This window comes from Callospermophilus lateralis, chromosome 7, assembly GCF_048772815.1.
Source record: "Callospermophilus lateralis isolate mCalLat2 chromosome 7, mCalLat2.hap1, whole genome shotgun sequence".
Classification (NCBI taxonomy): Eukaryota; Metazoa; Chordata; class Mammalia; order Rodentia; family Sciuridae; genus Callospermophilus; species Callospermophilus lateralis.
Window position 1 is genome coordinate 20547856 of NC_135311.1, and position 12431 is coordinate 20560286.

Here is a 12431-nt window from a genome sequence, read left to right on the forward strand (position 1 = left end):
AAGCAGTCATCCTTAAACCTAGTTATCTGCAGCCCCACCTAGGGATGTGCTGGGATATTTGGTTATAAGCAGCAGAGTCCAACTTTGTCCCAGAAGTAACCTCAGAGAACCAAGAGACTGCTCACCTTTCCTCTTCCCAGCCCCTTTCCTAGACCAGCAACCACAGGTGTGCGCAGAGCCCTTTCTCAGGGAGAACTCGCACTTTTCTACCCTCCTTGGTGGCTCTTCTCCTTCCTTCGAACCACCCCTTTTCCACGCTCTGACAACCAGTTATTATGACTTGAAAGCACATTTGACTTCTCTCCTTCTCTTATATTTCCTATAAGCCTGGTTTGATAAAGACCTTGACAAGACAGGCAAAAAAAGACAAGAGTCGAGGACGATGCCCCCTCCCTGATGCTGTGCTTGCCTCTGAAATTCCCCATTTTTCACATGCAATTTCTAGCAAGTTTAATGAATTAGCTGATTTTCCTAGACTTTTGCCATAGTTTTGGTGTTCAAAGACCCAGGTGTTGGGCTGGGGATGTGGCTCAAGCGGCAGGGTGCTCGCCTGGCATGTGTACGGCCCGGGTTCGATCCTCAGCACCACATACAAACAAAGATGTTGTGTCCACCAAAAACTAAAAAATAAAATATTTTTAAAAAAAAAACAAAAAAACAAAGACCCAGGTGCAAAGGCGTGGTCACCAGGGTGGTGGTACCGGGAAGAAGTGGAACCTTTAGGAGATATGGCCTAGCAGGAGGCCTTCGAGTCACTGGGGAAGTGCCTAGCATTGTCATTGAGCACCCCTGCCAGAGATTTAAAAGAAATGAGTCCAGTTTATATCATGGACTAGAATTTCTAAAACCATGAGTCAGGGCTTGGGGTGTAACTCAGTGCACTTACTTAGCATGTGTGAGATCCTGGGTACAGTCCCTAGCCCCACAAAAGTATAAATTAAAAATTTTAAAAATAAAACCACAAACCAAAAAACCTTTTTATTTATTTATTTTTTTTGAATACCTTTATTTTATTTATTTTTATGTGGTGCTGAGGATCAAACCCAGGGCTTCGCGCGTGCCAGGCGAGCGTTCTACCGCTAAGCCACAACCCCAGCCCCCCAAAAACCTTTTATTTTAGTAAGTTAACTATCTCAGATATTTTGTCATAGTGACAGAAAGCTGACTAACAAAGAAAAGTTGTACAGAGCCATTCTCCGCTTTTTAACAGTTTTGCCTTTGTGGAGGAGCCTTTGGAACTAGCTCACAGGAATTTGGCAAAGTTTGGAGAAGTAGGCTAGAGAAAACCTAGAATGCTGCAAGCAGAGCTTAATGGGTGAACTGGATGAGGATGTGGAAGACCAGAATGCTGATCTAGAGAGCAAAGGTTATGCTAATGAGGTTTCAGTTGGAAATGAAGATTCTACCAGGAATTGAAAAGGTCACCCCTGTCAGAATATAGCAGGAAAAAAAAAAAAAATGAATGCATTTTGTCCATGTCCTGATTCTTTGCAGGAGGTCAAGCTTAAAGGGATTAGATTAGTTTATTGGGTGGAGAAAATTTTAAAGCAGCAAAGCACTTGGGCTACATCATGAATAGGGATGGTGAGCTCAAGGTGGAAGGAGCCCGAGTCCCTGAGAACACTGGGAGAGGACCTAGACGCTGGTATACTCTTCCGTGAAGACAGAACCGACAGGACTTGGGGAAGCATGGGGTGTGATGGCGTGGGGTGGGGAGAGCAGCACCTGAGCTTTTAAAGTTAGCCGCCCAGTGGGTGGTTGTGACGTTTATGGAGATGGTAAAGGCTGCAAGAGATGTTGGGTCTGTGGTGGGAAACCAAGAGCCCTGGTTGGGCCCTGGTTGGACGTGCTCAGGGACAGCATGCCTACAAACACCTAAGTGGAGATGCCAGGCAGGCATGGGGACATGTTTCCTGAGGTCACGGGAGAGGTCAGTTAGAAGTGCTGGGGCTCAGGACACTTCTGCACTCAGAGAAGGAGTTAGAAGAAGATGGGAACCACAATCTTTTTTTTTTTAATTTATTTTTTAGTCTTTTCAGCGGACACAATATCTTTGTATGTGGTGCTGAGGATCAAACCCGGGCCGCACGCATGCCAGGCGAGCGCGCTACCACTAGAGCCACATCCCCAGCCCAGGAAACTACAATCTTGTAAAGAGTGGGCCATGGCCTGCCCAAGGGAAACCTTGCAGGGTTCTCAGGCCATGTTGAAAACTCACTGAAGCTCTGTAGCTACTAATTTTATGAGAAGGAAGAGACAGTGAAGCTCACTCAGAGTTGGGGATTTTCCAAGAGTACTATGGAATGCAAAAAGTACCAACTAAGTGTATTTGCAAAGGAGTGATTACCATGATAATGCAATACACGTTGGCTGCAAAAACAAAACAAGCTATGGGGGTGGGCAGTGAATAACTGTTGCCATTAAAATAATCCTTTTTTGTCTTTAACTTCTCTACATTTCTCATTCTTGCCCTGGTTGAGACCCACGGGATCCTTCTTAGCTAGAAGCTGCTTTTCCTTTCCCGTCCAGGGACCTGAGTTCCTGGGATGGGAGCAGCTCATCTGAAGCTCATATTATCAGACTGTGTGACCCACTACCCTCCTGAGGCACCTTCATTCTTCCCTTCTTCTATACTAACAGCAGGTGTAGCTGGGCAGATGACCAATCAGGATGAAGACTAGATGCCCCAAGGCCTTACAGTTATCGTATGGTATGGCCACGTTGTCAGGTTCTGGGCAATGGGATTGGGTGACAACCCCCAAGAATTTGTCTGTGAGTCAGCTGATCTAGCCTCTCCCCCTTCTTCCTGCCCACTGTTTGGAATGTCCATGAGAAAGCTGGAGCCCTATCTGGGGACATAACGAAGTGGCCAGAAAACAGCAATTTTGAAATCAAGAGCGGAAAGGAGTCTGAGTTCCTAAGAACATGGGGGAGGCCCTAGTTCTCCAGATGGTTCTCACAGGCAGTCAGATAAGCCCTGGGCTTTATCATCTTCAATAACAACATCACTTCTAAAAATCTTGATTCTGAATATTCCGCACTCTCAGATTGCCACCCCTTATCATCCACGTCCCTTCCTCTGAGCCTCTACTCCAAACATTCTCTCACCTCTACAAGGCCTCCAGCTACCATACCATATTAAGTATGGCCTGGGTCCCCAAAAAGGTTAAGTCATGTTAACAAGCCTAGATTTAAAGATCTGTGAAGGAAAGGGCATATTTTTAAGTTTCATATGAAAGAGATGAAAAGAGTTCTGGCACCTGAAGGAGAAATTTTGTTTTGTAAAAAAAAAAAAAAAAAATGAAAAATAAATAAATAAACAAAAACTTTATTTTGGATACATGGATAGTTTCAAGGAAGAATTTTCAACTCGCAAGGCATGCATACGGTGATGTTTTTCCAGGTCTAAAAATGAATTGCTTTAAGATACCAGGTTGTCCTAGAAAAGATTGTGCCAGCTACAGGGATGTCCTGTTTCTTAAAATGGACAATGAACAAGGCCTAACGTTACTCATATCTCATTCCTTAAAACTCAAGATGTCCATGCTTTTATGTTTTTCATGTTCTTACTGCTTGTTTTGATGTTTTCATGCTTTTAAAATCTGGCCTGCAACTTTAGCCTTGATTATTCCGCACTTCAATTTCTGCTAGTCTGCTTTGTAGCCAAGTATTTAGGCTCACACTGATCTGTTTTACCCTTAATAAGAAGTGGCTAATTTGGCTACTCTATCGTCAACTATTCTATTGGCCACATTTGTAGAATTTCTCAAATCCATCAAAAAGACTATAATGCCACTCTTCCAGCAACTGGATAGCTGTCAACTTGGATGGCAGTTTTAGGAAGAAATAGCCCCTGAGATGTTTGACCAGCAAAATCCAAATTCTGATTCTCAGGCTGCCAGTTCCAAGTGTCAAAAATAATTTCTAATGATTTTTTTCAAGTCAGTGTTGGTTGGGCGAATGCATCTCCCTATTTCTCCCGTAGCACCATCATGAAGTGACAGACAAGTTGAAAAGTGGTTTTTGTTTGTTGGTTCATTTTTTTTGCTGTTGTTGTTGTGTTGTTTTGTTTTGTTTGTGGGGCTGGGAATGAAACCCAGGGGAGCTCTATCATTGAGCTACATCCCCAGCCCTTTTTTAATTTTTATGTTTTGAGACAGGGTCTCACTAAGTTGCTAGGGCTGACCTTCAACTTACGATGCTCCACCGCAGCCTCCTGTGGGGCTGGGATTACTGGCGTGGAGGCCACATCTGGCCTGAATAAAAGTAAATTAGGGAATGTGAAGCTGAACCCAGGAGATCTCCAGGCCAGATCTAGCTGGATGAACGGAGATGGTTGGTGCAGGGTGGCCACTGCAAGGATTTGGAACTATGTGTTGACAACCATTTTTCCAAAGCCCCACACACAACAGGCGAGTGAGATTCTGGTTTAAATGTTTTGTTTTGTTTTCAACGTTAAATATTTTTTTAAATAAAATGCCATTTTTAATGTTGATCCTACTAGTGTTTACCTACCATGTGATCTAAAGGGGCTGATTTTGTCAAGGCTCAGACAAAATGTACTACACCAGTAATCCCTACAGTCTTAACGAAAATGTACTGGAGCAATCTACCTTTAAATTTTGGGAAGGAGGTTACCTATCAGAGTGGACCCAATTGCTAGCTCATTTTCTTGTCCCGTTGGTCAATGTTTAGTGTCAGGGTAAAATCTGAATCAATATATCACCCGCACACTAGAAACTGAAGCATAACAAACCTAAATATGGCTGTCATTCCCAAGAAATGTTGTTTTTTTTTTTTTTTTATGAGGATTTAAATTTTAAAAGCACAAACTTGTCAATCATTCAAGCCCTTACTGTCTGGAGGTTGTTAAGGTGATGTCTCTCTTGAAGTTTTTGTTAATGGCAGGCCAAATTCTAAAGCCATAGAATAAGCTTTTATACTAATTAATTTCCAATTGAAAAATCACTTGCAAATTGAAAAAGCAAAAAAAAAAAAAAAAAATTTCACTTTTCACCTATATTGACAGAAAAGGCAGCAATATAAAGACAAAGTCCCGTAGGCTGACCTATCTGAATCTATCTTCGTTTTATCATCAACATCTGTATTTTTGCTCATGGGCTCACCACAATCACTAAATCGAGTTCATGAGTTGAGCATTTTTATTATATCCCGTTTTCAAAGAGGATTTGAGGGCCATCCCACTAAAAGCTCTGATACGATCATTCACTCCTCTAAAGAAACAGAGCTGAGAGGAAATCAGGCACAACTGGGCCAGAAGTAACAGCAGGTGCCTCTAACATAAGAGATGAAAGGAACATAAATATGGCAAATACAGGTGTGAGCACAGCACCAGGTGTACACAGAGGCTTCCAGGTTTAAAAGAGGAAAAAATAGGCGAGCAGAAGGGAGGAGAGCTGAGACAGAGTTACTATTGGCCGGGTATTAGTGAGACACTTGGGAAGGTTTTTTGTTGTTGTTGTTGTTTAATCTTTGGATTTCTACTGCTCAGAGGCTGAGCATAAACGGCATGTCCCAATAAGGATAAATCACCAGTGCCTGTCAAGAAAAGCTGCTCTGGCTGCAATGCAGAGCATGGAATGCAGGTGGCAACCGGCAGCAGCAAGGCCCATCAAAGGCCATTAGTGACCCAGGCCAGCCCTGGGAAGGGTGGGGGTTCAAGGGCAGAATGGATTCAGGCTGGACACGGAGACCTGGAATTCAGAGGGGAGATCTGTGCTGAGTTGTCCATGAATAAGAATTACTTGAAGCCACTGGAATAGACCAGCTCAACCACAGACGGAGTGAGGCTTGAAAGACGAGCTTTAAAGGAAGTCAAGCATCCCTCTTGAATTCATCAAACTTCAAGCTTTAGGGGAATGTCCCAAATCCAATCAATCATTTTTTTTTTGACATGGCAGAAATATCATAATCTGAAAAAAATAAAGTCTTATTTTTTAAAAAGGACTGTGTGTTTCTATAATCCTGAAAGCAAAATGAGCAGCTGAGTCATGAAAAATGTAGATGCATCATGCAGCCAGACCAACTTGCACACATCACACCCCTCCCAAACCCACAGTCTCCCTTTGTACAGAAAGTACAATAGAGTGGCTAAAGATGCTATTGGGGGGGCTACTTTAGGGTGTAGTTCAGTAGTAGAGTGCTTGCATAGCATGCACAAGGCCCTGGGTTCGATTCCCACCAATGCCAAAAAAGGAAAAAAAAAAAAAAAAAGACCCTCCTTTTCACCTTCAGCAGGCATTCCATTCAGGAAACTATAGAAAAATATCAACATCAGAAGGAATACCAGGAAAAAGTTGATCCTTGACTTAGAGTAACAGAATCAGGTGCTGCTAAGAAAGGAGGAGGAGAAAAGGGAGAGGCTGGGTATCACACAGAAGGTGAAGGTCTTTTCACGTGGCCTGTGCATGTGGAAAACGGTGCAAAGAAGGCTGGGGCGAGGGAGAAGAGAATGTTTCAAAGTCAACTTCCAAAGTGGTTTTCAAGGTTCTTTTTCATATTTGGCTGGTCTTTTGTCTCAGAGTTTATTTCATCCCACAGCATGTGTTTTAAATACAAACACCTATTTTTTTAAAAATTTTTAAACCGTACTTGTCTTATTCCTTAACGTTTGTGTGACATTCTGGTGTACCCACAGGACACGAAGCAACAGACCACAGGTTTCTTTCTTTTCCTTCTTCCCTGAATTCTCTGTGCGGCCTCATCCTTCCCTACAGGACCAGAACACAGAGACCATAACCGATGTCTCTTAAGATGATCTCGAGGATCAGAAAGACTGAGGAACAGGAGGCACCTCTCCTATACCAAATCGAGGCCATACCCAGCCGGTGTCTAAGCAACTTCTCGTTGGCTCGGTGAAGATCAGAAGTTTGTCTCTGCTTCAGTTTTCTCCTTACTTAAACTGCCCATTCTTTTCTCCATTTTACTTATTCTTCTAGTTTCTGGTGACATTTCATGCAATGAAAATGGATGAACATGGTACAAGCAGAGACCACTGTGATAGATGGAGCAGCGATGGTGAATGAAACATGACTGGCACTCAGCTCTTACAAGCATCGGGCCATCTCCCGCCCCTATGTGGGCTTTGCTCGTTCTTGTCCTCCCTCCTCACTTTGGCTCAGGGCCCGTGACTGACCCTGCATTACCTACAAATAAAAAACATGGGGCCACGGCCTGTGGAAGTCCAGGTGAGGGCCTGGTTACCAAAGAGAAAAAAAAAAAACAGATTTTTTCATTCCACTTTTACCAGAAAACCTGACCTGATAAGAACTTACTATTCCTCATACATGCTGTACCCTGTGTCTCCACTTCCCACCCCACCTCACCCCCTGGGAACTCCTACTCATCCTCAGGACACTCCTTGGATCTTGCCCAGCTCATCCCAGCAGAGCTGACCCTCTCTCCTATTTGCCACATCTCCTACTTTTGCTTCTAACATAATGTGGGTTGAACCCTGCGCTCACTGGTCTCTCCCTCTGACGCGTTGTGCTTCTTCAGGGCGTGTTTGCATCTCCGGTGCTAATCTTACAGTGTCTGCCAGAACTCATTACACACTTGCCGAATTATTTATGTTAACAGGAGTGAATCCCCTAGTCTTACAGGCATCTTCACGGGCAGCATCTCAATGTCAGGACCTCAAGCATCAAGTTGTAAATTTACGGGTGGGCAGGGACATACTGAACTGCCCGTCTTCTCCTTGGAGCTACCAAAGGACATTCTCAAGAAAGGAAGTAGAAGGATATTTGGAATTTGAGGGGTTTTCCTTCTTCCTACGGCCAACCTGCCATCTGGAAGACTGTGGTTTTACCTTTAGCCACTGAGAGCACATAATTGGTCCACAAATACCTCTCCTGAGAGGAAGCACATATGATCATGGGGAAACAAGAAACAGGCCATGGATGATTCAAAGCATATCAGTGAACCTGTAAGCCAGGCAGGGCCTACTGCAGGTCCAAGTGGCACTTAGACCCTTGGGGAAAATCAGGTCACAGCCCAGACTCCCAGCTTGTGCAGTACTGGGACAAACAGAGGCTTCCCCAACACCCCTGAGCGTGACCTTGAGGGCTGTACACAAGTACAGAGCCTGTTACCGCTCTGCTGTGAAAACTTCTGAGTGGTACTGATAGCAATTCCAACCAAACTTCAGCCCTACCCCTGTCCTGTATTTCCCATAACAATTATTTACAGCTTTGTACAGGAAAAAAAAAATCTCACTTGAGGAGAAAATCGGGTAATCAAAGTCCTCCTGTGATTAGGGAGAACGTGGACAGGGTATTTTGGGAACAGTTTCATGGTGATTAACTGACTTGCTTCATTTCAATGTAGTTGTCACTCTGAATTACCACTTAATGGGTGAAGTGTGCAGGCTATAGCCATCAGTAGTTCAAGCATAAGGAAGCGAGACATTCTAAAAAATTAGCCCCTAAAGCAATTAATTGCAGTGAATTTTTCAAATAGTTTTAATACTCTCGTCTTTTGACCCCAGGGTATGGCTTTGGGAAAAATATATTAATCTCAAGATAATAGTCAGTCAATTTCAGCTCTTCAATATCCACAATGATATTAAAGATTCCAACCTTAAACTTTTTGGTTGCAAACATTAATTAAGCATGGTAATTGTGTGTCTCCATGATATTTGGTGCTTTCTGTATGAGTCAGAGCTCAGGGAATAATTTGAATACAGCAGACAGCAATTTGCTACATAAATTCACCCCAATGGCTATTAGCTCATTTTAGAATAGTCAAGACTCCTAGATTAAAGGTTTCTTTTTTTTTTTTTTTTTGCATTGAATACCAAGTTAATCACATCTACCTCACCTCTTATTCACCTTTCCCAAAACTCTCCATAAAGAAGTTCTGTAAGGCCTGACCCATGTGCAATATAATGCAAGGCAGAAGTTCTAAAATGTGTATTTTAAAAACAATATCCTAATTAGGGAGTTCTGTAGACTGTCTTAATATTTATTTTTGGAGTTTTTGAGACAGATAAAGAGGACTTGTTTTGGGGGTTTTTTAAAGAATTTCAGTAAGACTCAAATATTATGTTACCCATATATCAAGACTGTCTCAACATTCCCACTTGGAGATTGGTGAATCAACTGAAAAAACAGAGAGGCAATCAAAATTGAATGAATGCTAAGAAGTTAAGTGGGAGTTTGGTTTGAAACTGCATTTCACCAAGATGCAGATGAACTCAACTCCGTGCAGAGGCCAGCAGGTCCTGAAGGACACTGGCCAAGCGGTGGCTGATGCACCATCCTGCCATACTGCTGGCCCTGGCTGATCCTTGGGCACTACTGTCATTCTGCACTCTGCTGCTGTTTCTGTTGACTTGTGGTTTTGGCAGCAGCAGCAGGAAACCTGGACGCTACCGATACCAGCCACTGCAAGACCACCTAATCAGGACTCCAACATCCAGGGCAGGTGCTGAGAGTAAAAACTCAAAGGTAACTCACATGAGCAGGCAGGGCACAAGCCATGGACCCTGCACTTGTAACTCCAAATAAAACAGAAGATCTTCAGGCAAAACCAAGCAATTCTGCATTAAAAATGTGAAGCCAGATCCCTACTAGGTCTCCCTAAGCTGAAAGATGGGTGACAGCATTGCCATTGGGCAAACCCCCGCTGGGCTCTGGCTGCACAGTGAACTGCTAAGAAGCAGAGGACTTAGCTAGTGCCCCTTTGTTGTTTTCGGTTTTATCAGGAAAGGTGTATGTTTAGGCTTAACAGTTAATAAAGCTGAACTGAATCATTTCTACTTCCTTTGTCTCTGAGTTTGCGTGTGCAGGACCACTTGCCAGGATCCTCCCAAGTCGGATACAAATATCCTGAGTCCCAACCCCTTAGGGCAGCCAAGTGCATGACCCCATTCATGGAGGACAGCATTCTGTCTCCCTTCCTGCTTGTTTTGTGTCCCAGTAGAAGTGTCACAGGAACCAGTGGCTAGGCCCCTACTTTCCCAACTAGGGAACACTAGGCAAGTCACCCAGAAATTATGGGCCAGTGTTCTTTCCAAACTCTGCAAGCCACAACATCAACATTAGTGGTGTCTTTCCCTCTCCCCTGGGATTCTCTGTCAAAGGCACTCTCAAGAGCACGGCTGGCAGCCAGAAGGTGAGTATTTACTTATTTTTTTAACCCAGCTTTCAACCCAACATGTAAGCACCATAAACAATCCTGCCATGGTCATGGTGCTAGCCTTTTTCCTTGCCAATCTGTCCCTGGCACATACTTCCATCAGGCACTCCCTGTCACTTTATTGTCAACAAACACACAGCCCAGTCAGAGGGAGTTCTTTGCCCTGTCCTCTTTGTAAGTGTTTCTGGGACTCTGCAAAGTGTTGGCAGCGGCAGGATTGCCAGGACCCAGTCCCTGTCCAGCGACAACAGCAAAGTCTCTAGCTCTTTTACACACTGGCATGCCATCTAAGATACCATTTATAATTAAAGACCTCTATTTTAAAAAATAAATAAATAAAAATAAGCTGGGTGTGGTGGCACACGCCAGTGATTCCAGCGACTCAGGAGACTGAGATAGAAGAATTGCAAATTCAAAAGCCTGCCTCAGCAATTTAGCAAGGCCCTAAGCAACTTAGCAAACTCAGACATTAAAAGGACTGGGGATGTGGTTTAGTGGTTAAGAGCCCCCGTGTTCGATCCTAATACCTAAATAAATAAATAAATAAATAAATATTGTAATAGAAAGAAGATAGACTCACTGAGTCCCAGAACAGTAGCTTATTGGGGATAGGATTTAAGGCAAATTCTTTAAATGTTCTCTATCTCAGATGTTAATTTATAGGAAAACACACAGCTACATCCCACGTAGAAAGGTGAGACCCATCTGAGCCCTTCCTTCTTTTGCTCTCAGAGCCACTTTAAAGATCTTCAACACTTGCTGGGGAAGTCATTTCGTCCCATTTCTCCTCCATCTACCAACTCTGTCTTGGGAGAAGGGGTTCTCTGGGCTCCCTCTGGCTGATTCTCCTTTCCCTCTGTCTTCAGTCTTCCAGCATGCACTGTTTACTGTGAGCTTTCAATGCAACCCGGGACAAGCGTTGCTGTCCTGAAGTGTAGCATCTCTCAGCTCTCCCTCCTTCTGTGGAGACTTTTCTAGCACGAGGTGAGCAGTAGTTGCTCCAAGAACATTTGCTAACAGTGATATCCTTCTGTGACACCTAAAAGGGATCCTAAATTTGGATTTCATTAACATTAATTTCATTCAAATCCCATTAAAATTTGTTGAGTGCCTGCTCTGCTGAAGTCGAGTGCTGCTATGTTGAATAATTCAGAGGATTAAGCAAGTACAGTGGGACTTGCTTACTTATTATCCAGGTCACACTGTCACCCCAGTACCATGAGCAGTCTAAGCAAGACCACTGTCCAGTAGTGGTCGGCTGGTCTTCACTTCAGAAAGACCATCTGCACAAGGGCCTCTGTAATCATCACCTCTATCAACAATAGGCCCTTCACAAATTCACTAATAAAACAGTGGTCTGTTGACTAGCAGTGTTATGAAAAATGGGCGATTGCTGATGAAAATAAAGGCATTCCAGACACATGGATAAGCTCAGTGTATTTTGGAGACCCCCCACCCTTGCATGGCCAGAGACAATCCAGGGTGGTCTATACCATTCTGGGGTAAAAACCCCTCCCAGGTCCATTATGAACTCTGAAAGCTTCTCACTTCCTGACACTGGCAGGGGTGTGGGGAGGAGGAGGAGGGAGGGGGGTGTCAGTATCCCACCTTATGAAAAATTGGGGTTCTCCTCTAGTGACCTGTCATGGAAACCATGTTCAGAAACACCTAGGAGACCAAAGAGCTGGGGTTCTCGAGGCTATAATACAGTTTACTGTGTGCTTGTTGACCATAAGAATTTAGTTAATCAATGTTTATACGTGTAGCGGAATTTAGTCTGCAACGTGCGTGGTAAGGGAGTTCTTGGAGAGGAGACCTATAACTAACTCTCACCGTTTCACCATCTCAGGAGGTACTAAATGTAGCCAGGGCCTCCTGGAGAAATGACCAAGGCCATGGTTGGGGAAGGCAGGAGCAAAATGAACCTGGGGTAGCTTGTCATGCCAAAACTCTCTGACATGCTAAGAGGAAAAAAAAATGATCCAGAGGACACTGGAGGGCATCACTTCCTGAGGACAAAGCAGGCGTATTTTCCTTATTTGTCCCACTAAGTATTAACTAAAAACATGGGGCTTTCTATATACAGCCAACATGGGACAATTATGAAACGCAGAGAGGAGACCAGCTGGGGACCTAGGACCCAAGGAATGACCCAGTGGTGAATTCCCTGGTTTCTTATGGCCTCACATATTCAAGACCAGGTGCTGGAGAAATTCCAAAAGGAACAGACAAAAGGAGTTCTGAAGGTAGCAACTGCTTACTCCAATCAGCAC

At 43.8% G+C, this 12431-nt stretch overlaps 1 protein-coding gene across 1 annotated transcript in view; it reads right to left on the bottom strand.

Moving 5' to 3' along the window:
• Slc22a15 (solute carrier family 22 member 15) overlaps positions 1–12431 on the bottom strand; it is a 70130-nt gene that overhangs the window by 38443 nt on the left and 19256 nt on the right. The window lies entirely within an intron of this gene.